The sequence below is a fragment of the Amphiura filiformis genome, chromosome 20 (genome assembly GCF_039555335.1).
Source record: "Amphiura filiformis chromosome 20, Afil_fr2py, whole genome shotgun sequence".
Lineage (NCBI taxonomy): Eukaryota > Metazoa > Echinodermata > Ophiuroidea > Amphilepidida > Amphiuridae > Amphiura > Amphiura filiformis.
In genome coordinates this window covers 42871765-42885397 of record NC_092647.1, presented here as the reverse complement: position 1 = coordinate 42885397, position 13633 = coordinate 42871765, and the positions used below count along the sequence as shown (strand labels likewise).

At 39.3% G+C, this 13633-nt stretch overlaps 1 long non-coding RNA gene across 2 annotated transcripts in view; it reads left to right on the top strand.

Moving 5' to 3' along the window:
* The first annotated feature begins 8287 nt into the window (after positions 1-8287).
* Positions 8288-13633, top strand: part of LOC140141752 (uncharacterized) — a 60208-nt gene continuing 54862 nt past the window's right edge. For both annotated transcript variants that reach the window (XR_011857441.1, XR_011857440.1), the window contains exons 1-2: positions 8288-8473; positions 12805-12931. This is a non-coding gene — a long non-coding RNA (uncharacterized lncRNA). The remainder of the gene's footprint in view (positions 8474-12804; positions 12932-13633) is intronic.

Sequence of the window (13633 nt, the reverse complement as noted above, 5' to 3'; positions counted from 1 at the left end):
GACACCCGGCTATCTACTGAAGATAGCTTATACAACTGGTACCCGGCTATCTCCTGAAGATAGTTTATACAACTGGCACCCGGCTATCTCCTGAAGATAACTTATACGTGCACCTTGCTATCACAAAATAGGGCATGGGACCTTGCTATCAACAGAAGATAGCTTATACATGCATCTTGCTATCAACTGAAGATAGCTTATACAGGCACATTGATATCTCCTGAAGATAGCTTATACAATTGGCACCCGGCTATCCCCTGAAGATAGCTTATACAACTGGCACCTTGCTATCTACTGAAGATAGCTTATACAACTGGTACCCGGCTATCTCCTGAAGATAGTTTATACAACTGGCACCCGGCTATCTCCTGAAGATAACTTATACGTGCACCTTGCTATCACAAAATAGGGCATGGGACCTTGCTATCAACAGAAGATAGCTTATACATGCATCTTGCTATCAACTGAAGATAGCTTATACAGGCACATTGATATCTCCTGAAGATAGCTTATACAACTGGTACCCGGCTATCTCCTGAAGATGGCTTATACAACTGGTACCCGGCTATCTCCTGAAGATGGCTTATACAACTGGCACCTTGCTATCTACTGAAGATAGCTTATACAACTGACACCCGGCTATCTACTGAAGATAGCTTATACAGGCACATTGATATCTCCTGAAGATAGCTTATACAACTGGCACCCGGCTATCTCCTGAAGATGGCTTATACAACTGGTACCCGGCTATCTCCTGAAGATGGCTTATACAACTGGCACCTTGCTATCTACTGAAGATAGCTTATACAACTGACACCCGGCTATCTACTGAAGATAGCTTATACAGGCACATTGATATCTCCTGAAGATAGCTTATACAACTGGCACCCGGCTATCTCCTGAAGATAGCTTATACAACTGGCACCCGGCTATCTCCTGAAGATAGCTTATACAACTGGCACCTTGCTATCTACTGAAGATAGCTTATACAACTGACACCCGGCTATCTACTGAAGATAGCTTATACAACTGGTACCCGGCTATCTCCTGAAGATAGCTTATACAACTGGCACCTTGCTATCTACTGAAGATAGCTTATACAACTGACACCCGGCTATCTCCTGAAGATAGCTTATACAACTGGTACCCGGCTATCTCCTGAAGATGGCTTATACAACTGGCACCTTGCTATCTACTGAAGATAGCTTATACAACTGACACCTGGCTATCTACTGAAGATAGCTTATACAACTGGTACCCGGCTATCTCCTGAAGATGGCTTATACAACTGGCACCTTGCTATCTACTGAAGATAGCTTATACAACTGACACCCGGCTATCTCCTGAAGATAGCTTATACAACTGGTACCCGGCTATCTCCTGAAGATGGCTTATACAACTGGCACCTTGCTATCTACTGAAGATAGCTTATACAACTGACACCCGGCTATCTCCTGAAGATGGCTTATACAACTGGCACCTTGCTATCTACTGAAGATAGCTTATACAACTGACACCCGGCTATCTACTGAAGATAGCTTATACAACTGGCACCCGGCTATCTCCTGAAGATAGCTTATACAACTGGCACCCGGCTATCTCCTGAAGATAGCTTATACAACTGGCACCTTGCTATCTCCTGAAGATAGTTTATACAACTGGCACCCGGCTATCTCCTGAAGATAGCTTATACAGGCACTATGATATCTGCTGAAGATAGCTTATACAACTGGCACCTTGCTATCTACAGAAGATAGCTTATACGGGCACCTTGTTATCTCCTGAAGATAGCTTATACATCTTGCACCTTGTAATCTCCTGAAGATAACTTATACGTGCACCTTGCTATCTACTGAAGATAGCTTATACTGTATCTTGCTATCTACTGAAGATACATTTGTTGACATACTAGCAATATTGTTAACAATGTGAAAATCATGTTCATAAGCGTAACATCCTCTATTTATTATTTATTAATGTTCATAAACGTATAATAATTTGATACATCTATGTCTTAATGCTCATAAACGTAACATCCTCGATACATCTATTTATTAATGTTCATAAACGTCCTTGATACATCTATTTCTATTTCAATGCTATTTTATCTCCGTGTTCCGGCAACTTGTGACACCGCCCGGCCGTATGGCATTTTCCAATATTTATACTCTGTTAATTTTGTGGGGTTCATTATCGAACCCCAACGGTTTTAGCTTGTATTTATATTATTTATTAACATAGGCCTATTTATTTGTGATATTTCAAGCGTTTTAAAATTTCAAAATAATCCCGTAATCGCGTAATTCGCCCAAAAATCTCTGGCTGTGTGTGAGTCGAGCATGGTACGCCATAGGTCATGTGCTTTTAGACTACCCACGATTGGCCTATACACTGCGCTATATAATTCGGCACATATAAAATCAGAATTATTGTCAGTTTTTGAGTTCAAGACGCAAGCTTCTTTCTCAAGACGCAAGCTAACGACTATCATATCACTTCTCTGTTCAACACATATATTCAAGTGTAAGGAGCCACATCTGGTTTCTTTAGACGAAATCATTTACGGGAGATATTCATCATTTTCTACCCCGGTATCCAAAGATTTTCGTCTGAATATCAAAATCGTGCTTAGCACATTCACATGTATCGATCCCGGGTATTGATTTTAGTATCTCTGGTGTACCAAGTAATTATTAGCCAGGTGATGTCGGAGTGCGGCACCTTGTAATCTCCTGAAGATAGTTTAGGCCTATACGTGCACCTTGCTATCTTCTGAAGATAGCTTATACTACTGGCACCTAAGATAGCTTATACAGGCACCTTGTTATCTCCTGACGATAGCTTATACAGCTGGCATCTTGCTATCGACTGAAGATAGCTTATACTACTGGCACCTTGCTATCTACATAAGATAGTTTATACAGGCACCTTGCTATCTCCTGAAGATAGCTTATACAGCTGACACCTTGCTATCTACTGAAGATAGCTTATACAACTGACACCTTACTATCTACTGAAGATAGCTTATACAGGCATCTTGATATCTACTGAAGATAGCTTATACAACTGGCACCTTGCTATGCTGAAGATATCTTATACATGTACCTTGCTATCTACAGAAGATAGCTTATACGGGCACCTTGATATCTACTGAAGATAGCTTATACAACTGGCACCTTGCTATCTTCTGTAGATAGCTTATACAGCTGAAACCTCGCTATCTACTGAAGATAGCTTATATAGGCACCTTGTTATCTCCTGAAGATAGCTTATACAGGCAATTGCTATCTACTGAAGATAGCTTATACAATTGGCACCTTGTAATCTCCTGAAGATAACTTATACGTGCACCTTGCTATCTACTGAAGATAGCTTATGCAGGTGCCTTGATATCTCCTGAAGATAGCTTATACAATTGGCACCCAGCTATCTCCTGAAGATAGCTTATACAACTGGCACCTTGCTATCAACAGAAGATAGCTTATACATGCATCTTGGTATCAACTGAAGATAGCTTATACAGGCACATTGATATCTCCTGAAGATAGCTTATACAATTGGCACCCGGCTATCTCCTGAAGATAGCTTATACAACTGGCACCTTGCTATCTACTGAAGATAGCTTATACAACTGGCACCCGGCTATCTCCTGAAGATAGCTTATACAAATGGCACCCGGCTATCTCCTGAAGATAGTTTATACAACTGGCACCCGGCTATCTCCTGAAGATAGCTTATACAGGCACTATATGATATCTGCTGAAGATAGCTTATACAACTGGCACCTTGCTATCTACTGAAGATAGCTTATACAACTGGCACCCGGCTATCTCCTGAAGATAGCTTATACAACTGGCACCCGGCTATCTCCTGAAGATAGCTTATACAAATGACACCCGGCTATCTCCTGAAGATAGCTTATACAAATGACACCCGGCTATCTCCTTAAGATAGTTTATACAACTGGCACCCGGCTATCTCCTGAAGATAGCTTATACAGGCACTATATGATATCTGCTGAAGATAGCTTATACAACTGGCACCTTGCTATCTACTGAAGATAGCTTATACAACTGGCACCCGGCTATCTCCTGAAGATAGTTTATACAACTGGCACCCGGCTATCTCCTGAAGATAGCTTATACAGGCACTATATGATATCTGCTGAAGATAGCTTATACAACTGGCACCTTGCTATCTACTGAAGATAGCTTATACAAATGGCACCCGGCTATCTCCTGAAGATAGCTTATACAACTGGCACCCGGCTATCTCCTGAAGATAGCTTATACAACTGACACCTTGCTATCTACTGAAGATAGCTTATACAACTGGCACCCGGCTATCTCCTGAAGATAGCTTATACAACTGGCACCCGGCTATCTACTGAAGATAGCTTATACAACTGGCACCTTGCTATCTACAAAAGATAGCTTATACGGGCACCTTGTTATCTCCTGAAGATAGCTTATACAGCTTGCACCTTGTAATCCCCTGAAGATAACTTATACGTGCACGTTGCTATCTACTGAAGATAGCTTATACTGTATCTTGCTATCTACTGAAGATAACTTATACAGGCACTATGATATCTACTGAAGATAGCTTATACAACTGGCACATTGCTATCTACTGAAGATAGCTTATACAACTGGCACCTTGCTATCTACTGAAGATAGCTTATACAACTGGCACCCGGCTATCTCCTGAAGATAGCTTATACAACTGGCACCTTGCTATCTACTGAAGATATCATATACAGGCACTATGATATCTACTGAAGATAGCTTATACAACTGGCACCTTGCTATCTACTGAAGATAGCTTATACGGGCACCTTGTTATCTCCTGAAGATAGCTTATACAGCTTGCACCTTGTAATCCCCTGAAGATAACTTATACGTACACCTTGCTATCTACTGAAGATAGCTTATACAACTGGCACCCGGCTATCTCCTGAAGATAGTTTATACAACTGGCACCCGGCTATCTACTGAAGATAGCTTATACAACTGGCACCTTGCTATCTACAAAAGATAGCTTATACGGGCACCTTGTTATCTCCTGAAGATAGCTTATACAGCTTGCACCTTGTAATCCCCTGAAGATAACTTATACGTGCACGTTGCTATCTACTGAAGATAGCTTATACTGTATCTTGCTATCTACTGAAGATAACTTATACAGGCACTATGATATCTACTGAAGATAGCTTATACAACTGGCACATTGCTATCTACTGAAGATAGCTTATACAACTGGCACCTTGCTATCTACTGAAGATAGCTTATACAACTGGCACCCGGCTATCTCCTGAAGATAGCTTATACAACTGGCACCTTGTTATCTACTGAAGATATCATATACAGGCACTATGATATCTACTGAAGATAGCTTATACAACTGGCACCTTGCTATCTACTGAAGATAGCTTATACGGGCACCTTGTTATCTCCTGAAGATAGCTTATACAGCTTGCACCTTGTAATCCCCTGAAGATAACTTATACGTGCACCTTGCTATCTACTGAAGATAGCTTATACTGTATCTTGCTATCTACTGAAGATAGCTTATACATGCACTATGATATCTACTGAAGATAGCTTATACAACTGGCACATTGCTATCTACTGAAGATAGCTTATACAACTGGCACCTTGCTATCTACTGAAGATAGCTTATACAACTGGCACCCGGCTATCTCCTGAAGATAGCTTATACGGGCACCTTGTTATCTCCTGAAGATAGCTTATACAACTGGCACCCGGCTATCTCCTTTCAAGTGTAAGGAACCACTTCTGGTTTCTTTAGACGAAATCATTTACGGGAGATATTCATTATTTTCCAACCCGGTATCCAAAGATTTTCGTCTGAATATCAAAATCGTGCATAGCACATTCACATGTATCGATCCCGGGTATTGATTTTAGTATCTCTGGTGTACCAAGTAATTATTAGCCAGGTGATGTCGGTGTGCTCTACAGAAGATAGCTTATACGGGCACCTTGATATCTACTGAAGATAGCTTATACAACTGGCACCTTGCTATCTTCTGAAGATAGCTTATACAGCTGAAACCTCGCTATCTACAGAAGATAGCTTATACAGGCACCTTGTTATCTCCTGAAGATAGCTTATACAGGCAATTGCTATCTACTGAAGATAGCTTATACAATTGGCACCTTGTAATCTCCTGAAGATAACTTATACGTGCACCTTGCTATCTACTGAAGATAGCTTATACAACTGGCACCTTGCTAAACGGTTCCAAATAAAGTAAGGCCCCCCCCCCTCCAGACATTTTGGTATAATCCAAAAACATCTCGATCAATTCTCTTGTTTTAAGGTTTGGAACATAGACTGATTAGTTATGCATCAAGTGAGCGGATTTTTGTTGCTACTTTTTGGGCGAGAAACACTCGCTGGGTTGTGACATACATATATTGGTCACAGCGTTGCAGAAAATATTCGTGCTGCTATATACTCGGGAAATTACAGAGGCGATACATGTAGTGTTCATGAAAATTTGTAATTATTACTTCATTTTGATATCTAATCAGTGCTATAAAGTCATTTTAGGCAGCAACGTGTTTGTATTAAAAGAAATAATAAAACCTGTTGTTGTAGGCCTATATAGAACTATAGAATTACATGTATGCAAATCCGAAAGTTGCAACGTTGGACGCAAGGTACCACGAGGGCGTAAACGGATTAATTTACCGTGCCCACTGATAGTCGGTCACCGAATCAACTATTCACACATCGGATTTATTTGTCAACCTCACAGTCAATTAATTTATATCAACATGTCCTTTTTGAGATCGCATGCATTAATATTGAACATCTCATTTACATAATAATGAACTCATGTCTGTGAGCCCATTTTAGTGGCCATTATCTTATTTACATAATGGTTTTGACCAGGCCCGTACGCAGGATTTTTTTTGGGGGGGTGCTGATTTTGAAAAAGTGGACCTTTTTTCCAAGGGGGGGCGATTTTGTAAAAAGTGGACTTTTCCTCAAAAATTTGGACCTTTTTGGCCAAAAAAGCGTAAAAAGCCTGATTTTTTTGCTCGCTACGCTCGCAAATTGTCATATTTTGGGACTTTTTGTATACATTTGCACATTTGGGGGGGGTGCGACCGCACCCCCCGCACCCCCCCTGCGTACGGGCCTGGTTTTGACCTCAAGTCATGAGTGGTGATTCAATGTTTAATTGGCCTACTTCTCTAAATATTTTACCGTAAAGTCCTATGGTGGAGGGCTTTTTTGTTGTGTAGTCCTACAAAGGTGGGGTGACTAAAAAGTAGCCAGCTGGTACATGTTTGACCATACAGTCCTATAATGGTGTAGGGTTTTTTATTTTATTTTATTTTGTTGTCCTAATTTGATTGCTCTCCTTGGTTTCTTCGTCATTTAGATAACTTCCAACACGAACCTTCCTAGTTTAATTCTTTCAATCAAAATTTCACTCCTCTGCTAATGATGACAAGTGAATATCGAAGTAATACTGCATGATTATCAATATGGAACTACACCTTTATCATGTTTATCTTGACAATTCATTTGCTCGCCCTATTCCTTTTAAAGGAATTTTTATTATCATCTTCATTGAGAAATACAGCCATTTATGAAATTTTCGGCCAAAACAAAGTTCATTTTTCTACATAGGCTCTTTATGCTTTTATGTGACAACAAAAAGTAGGACAAAAACAACAACACTTGGACAAAATGTGTTTGGCCAAAATATAAGTAGGACAAAATAAAAATTGGACCAATGTCATTGGACAAAATAACAATTGGACAAAACAAACTTTGGACACAATGTCATTGGACAAAATATGGGTTGGACAAAATAACAATTGGACAAAATGTAGGCTATTTGGACAAAGTGAATTTGGACAAGATTGATGTTTAATGATTTATGTATACTTGTTCTAATTTTTTCCAATCATGTGTTTGTGGTTTGCTTTTTTCAATAAAAACCCAATGACAAAAAAAAAGAAGATACTATTGGACAAAATGTATTTGGACAAAACACCAGGACAAAACAATATTGGACAAAATGTATTTGGCCCGGGGTATTTGGACAAAACGTTTTGGACAAAACGTACTACATCCCTATGAGCGAATGGAACGTTCAACATGATGACGTCCGATTCCGATTAGTCTCGGGCCCAGACCGCATACGGTCATCACGAACAACGACGCGACGAGTGTTAGGAATGATGTATATGAACCGGCTGTGTAGGAGACAAAGAACGAGATGAGCAGCTCCTTGGTAGCTCTTTAATTTCTCCCGCGAATTTTTAAATGCTCAATCAATGGGTTGCCATTAATGAGTTAGAAGCCAATTTCTCTCTTCTCCTTGCTTTAATACGTATTGTAACTTAATTTATTGAGTAATATCGCATGGGCTAAGTTACGTACCGCACCGTCACGATTCTGGATTCTAGGACACTCCCCCAAAATGGTAAGCTTATAGGCCTATCAAATCGTATCATTCATGCATTTAAAGGAGGCAAACCTTACTATACTAAAGTTGGTTTTTTAAAACTTCCGTGGTCGGGGTACGCGCTGGTGAATTGCGATCGCGTAAAAGTGACAAGGTCGCCTACTACGCGCCGAACAGACAACCAATGGGTGAACCGACTTGTTGTCAAGTGCGTTGATCAGCCAATCGGTGTGATTGCTTATTTTTTCTGTGTGTACGCTCGTAGACGCTTGGCGCACAGCTCGGACCACGGAAGTTTAAAAAAAATAACTTTAAAATGCAGCAAACCTTTGACGAGCGCGACTACCGTGATGTTGCAAATGCGGCGCTAACAACGCGTACGGCGCACAGTTCATTCATAAATTTCCACTCGGCAACAACAGATCGCCTCAGCAGCCAATCATAGACAAGTGCGTGCAACGCAGTAAATACGCGATGTATCCTTACAATACGCGCTCGTCAAAGGTTTACTGCATTTTAGTATAGGTATGCCAGGCAAACACATTTGCTAGTCAGCCAAATTCGCCGACAATGTCAATGCATTTTTACATAGAAATTTAAAACAACTGGCCGAAGAAAGAAACCTACATAAATATGTTTTCTATACTTCACTTGACCCAAATATATGATTTTTTATGGTTATAAGTCACCCGCACATTGAATTTTAGAGGGATTTTGATAGCATTTCCATTAAAAAAAGCTGCTATCATAATGAGACTAAGATCTAGAAACACCCCCGAAATGCCGTTTTGGGGAATTTTGCTAGCTGAATCTTTTTGACATTGTTTTGATGAAAGTCAATCTTTGACAAGATGTAACTTTGCTACGGAAAGTGCTATGAAAAAAAGGTTTTCATTTTTGGCTTTGTTTACTCAAGGGCTTTAATTTGATATAAATGATGCAGTTTGATGGCAAATTTGAATTCACCTAGCATACCTATAACTTATACTACAGTTAAAGCTAGTAGGCTACAAGGAACTTATACGATGTCCTCATTCACAAACTGATACTATCTGTCCATCGTATAAGACTGTTACCGCACGGCAGCTGGTTGAAGGAATATTACAGAGTCAAAAATAGGCTCCGTCATTTTTTATTCGGATCCCTCCCAGTCTCCCAAAACATCAAAAGCGTTGCACGTATACTTACTTAAGACTGTCCTTTTTCACATAACGCAGACAAAGTAGAGCCAACTTGCCTAGAAATGGTCAAATTTTGGCATGAAACATCTCTGTGTAATCCTATGTAAATCCATATCACATCGTTATCGGCGATCGTGGTGTTTTTCTGAAGTTTGGCTGGTACCCACCAGCGTCATGCACGTGACACAGCTAAAATATTGACCGGCATCGGGGATCATTAAAACATCAACCGTTTCAAAATACGCAATGACAGTAAACTTATTGGCGAGCAGTCCGAATTTTGAGCCATAAGTTTATGTGGTGAACTAAGTTAAGGGGGTACTACACCCCAGGCCGGTAGCCAGGGGGGGTTCGAGGGGTTCGATCGAACCCCCTAAAATTTTGACACAAAGAAAGGAGAACATGGGAAATGTGGTTGAAATGGCCATTTTAGCACAAAAATTGATATTTTTATCGCGCTTCGCGCGAATTTTCCCTGTTAATTTTGGATTGGATCAGATTAACGGGACGTTTGAAAAATCCCCCAGACGCCCAGTATGTAGGCCTATGTGGAAAATATAAATGATGACTTAATTTACTGCTATAAATACAGAGTAATTATTTGGCTCTTTGTCTCATCTAGATTTGAAGACTTTACAGGGGTGGAATTTCGGCGGGAGTCCGAGAGTCGACTCTCGCAGAGACTCCTGTAAAAGTCCTATTGCGAGAGTCCATGTGGACTTGCGCTGGAAATGATCGGCTCAGCGACCTTACGGTTAAGTTGAACAGGCCTGAAAACTCGACGCCTGCAAAATATAAAGGAAAAGTCGCCAAAGATGCAATTGATGACATGTATGGAAGTGAGAGTATGATGACACATATATTAAAAACTTAACTTTGTTAGTTTGTTTGTTTGAATGCATTTTACGTAGGCCTACATATAATACCTTTTGGACTCCCGCAAGATTGTACAACGAGAATCCATTTACGGAATCCATGGACTCTCGCAAAACTCTCTTGCGAGAATCCACTTGGACTCCTGTGGCACTTTACGAAATTCCACCCCTGCTTTAAAAATTATTTTGTGTGCAAAATAACGATAACCGAGAAAGCTTAGTTCAGAGATGAAGGGAGTGATATAACATAGGAAAATAAGATAATTGATATTATTCATGTTATTTGTGATGAAATAACGCACCTGATTTGTAACTTTTTCTTGTTAATTTCCCTCTTTGCTATGATATACCCATATATTCCTGATAGTATAAATGTAAAAATGATGCACCAAATGCCTTCAATTGGGACTTCATTTTTCAAAATTCTTCCAATTCTGAGGGGGCACATCCCCCTCAGACACCCCCTGCGCCTGATTTGCAACTTTTTCTCTTGTTTTAACCACGCTATTTTCCGTCTTTACTGTAATATATTAAACCCATATGTTGATAATAATGTCAAAATGGTGCACCAAATGCCTTCAATATTGGGGCTACATTTTTCAAAATACTTCAAATTCTCAGCTCAGACACCCCTATGCCTGATTTGCAACTTTTTCTTGTTTTAACCGCGCTAATTTGCCTCTTTGCTATAATAAAATTATTGAAACCAAATATAAGGTAAAAATGGTGCCTTTAATTGGGATTACATTTTTCAAAATTAATCAAATTCTGAGGGGGGGGCACATCCCCAAAGCTCAGACACCCTGGCGCCTGATTTGCAACCTTTTCTTGTTTTAACCATGCTAATTTGCCTCTTTGCAATAATAAATTGAAACCATATATTTCTAATAATAATGTAAAAAATGGTGCACCAAATGCCTTCAATTGGGACTTCATTTTTCAAAAATTCTCCATTTCTGAGGGGGGCACATCCCCCTCAGACACCCCCTGCGCCGCTTCAAGGCGCTGATGCTGCCACGTGCCATTACTCATCAGTTAATAATAGTTTAAATCTGCAAAAACGAACCCCCTAACTCGAAGGCCTGGCTACGGGCCTGCACCCCTGCCCAATTTTGTGCCTATTTTTGCATTTTTCTCAAAAATTATAGCGCATTGGGGACAAGTAAGATATATGTATATTATAAGGGCAAGGACTACAACTACTGCACTAGAAATTTTATTTCAGCATGGGCAACAACTGTGGAGTTACAGTCAAAAATGAGGAAAACCAATATTTGATTAATAAATCAATAACTTGCTTTGAGTTGCTGAATTTTCAGTACAGTACAATGTAACTTGTAGTCCTTGCCCCTATAATATACATATCTTAATTGTCACCAATGTGCTATAATTTTTGAGAAAAATGCAAAAATAGGCACAAAATTGGCTTGGGTGTAGTACACCCTTAAAGCCATATTATAACATTTGCTGAGGAAAACTCCCTCAATTTTTTTTTAGATTCTGGTTTTTACACGATTGTAATGTACTTAGTAAATAAAGATACTCTGCAAAAATCAAGACTTTTTCTTTAGGTGTTGTAGTTTTGTCAAAATCTGAGATTTTGATTAAATAAATGTCCCACAATAAATACTGTCCAAACGTTCATACCCCTTCCCTTAAGTAAACAAAATTTGATGCTTTATTGAAGGGCGCAAAACTTTGTTCTTCAGATCGCAAAAGTCTGTTTCCCAAAATAATGTAAATGCAAAGTTTTAGCCTCACCAGTTCGCCAGTTTCAGTAATTTATAATAGATTTTACTGATTTATGTCTTCAAGTTGATGAAAGCCATATTGTAACATTTCCAGGAGAAATAGAATTGTAGTTATTTTCCACAAAATGTTAGTTTTCACTGTCAGATGACCTCGTTTGGCTCAATTAAATGAGGCAATATAAAGAAAATTGCTATTTTTATGCCAACTCATATGTCACCGTATGTACTATAAGTACAGTATTCTGAACATTGCGTCACAGAATTTGATTAATACTTTGATCATAAAAATTAAACGTCTTATTCAGTCATTTTATTCAAAATCTCGAATTTTGTCAAAACTACAACACCTAAAGTCTTGATTTTTGCAGGTATACATAACAATTGTGTAAAAACTGAATTTTGAAAAATATTGAGGGTGTCCTCCTGAAATGTTACAATATGGCTTTAAGGCCAAACTTTACCTTCGTTAATGGAAGGATTTAATGGGTTTGAAATTATGATCAATTGGTAAAAACCCTGTTCTTGATATTTTTACATTAAAGACATGGTGGACTCGTGACTCGGACATCAGGAAGTGTCATGTGACTTGATAACAATCCAGCACTATCTAACATGAGATGGACTCCATTGCAGTACCACTCACAGTCACATGGGATGATTAAATAGATGGTAAGTCATGTCTCTATTCTATAATCATTGGTGATAATACATGCAGCAAGATGAGAAATTATTCAATAACTTTGTTCTCAAGACCATCTGCTGTTGATAACTCATATTGCATTGGGCCAATTTGCCTATTGCACGGTTTAGGTATTATGGTCTCAGGTTCCGCCATATGCGAGGAAAGCCTTGAATTGGCAATAGACATGAAAGGAAGTATTGCGTAATATAATACTGGTTCAATTCCCATTCATGCATGCTGCCAGATCGAGGCTCTCCTCGCATATGGCGGAACCGTGCAATGGGTGAATTCCAGTTGTAATCCAAATTCCCCCTTAGTCTACTGTAGTCCCAGGGGGGCCATTGGTCATTGACCAGGGGGTATCATGCGTGGCCAAAGATTCAAGTAAAAAGGGTCTTTTTTCATGATCAGGCACTGTACTGTGAATAGGGTATCTAAAACAAGGAAATTCAAGAAAAAGGGTATACCTTGTACAATAAATCGGTGTTTAGGGTCCTTTGAGACAAATGTAGCATGGAATAAAGGTTAAAAGTTATGAACTTTTGAATTTGTGTCAGTTTCCCAGTTATCATGAAGGGTTTTAGAGTCAAAATATGACTGATTTACTTTCTTCTAATGGGGGCAAAAATAATGTCAATACTTATTTAGGGTATGAAATTGCACTTGTCATACTTGATAAGGGATGCATT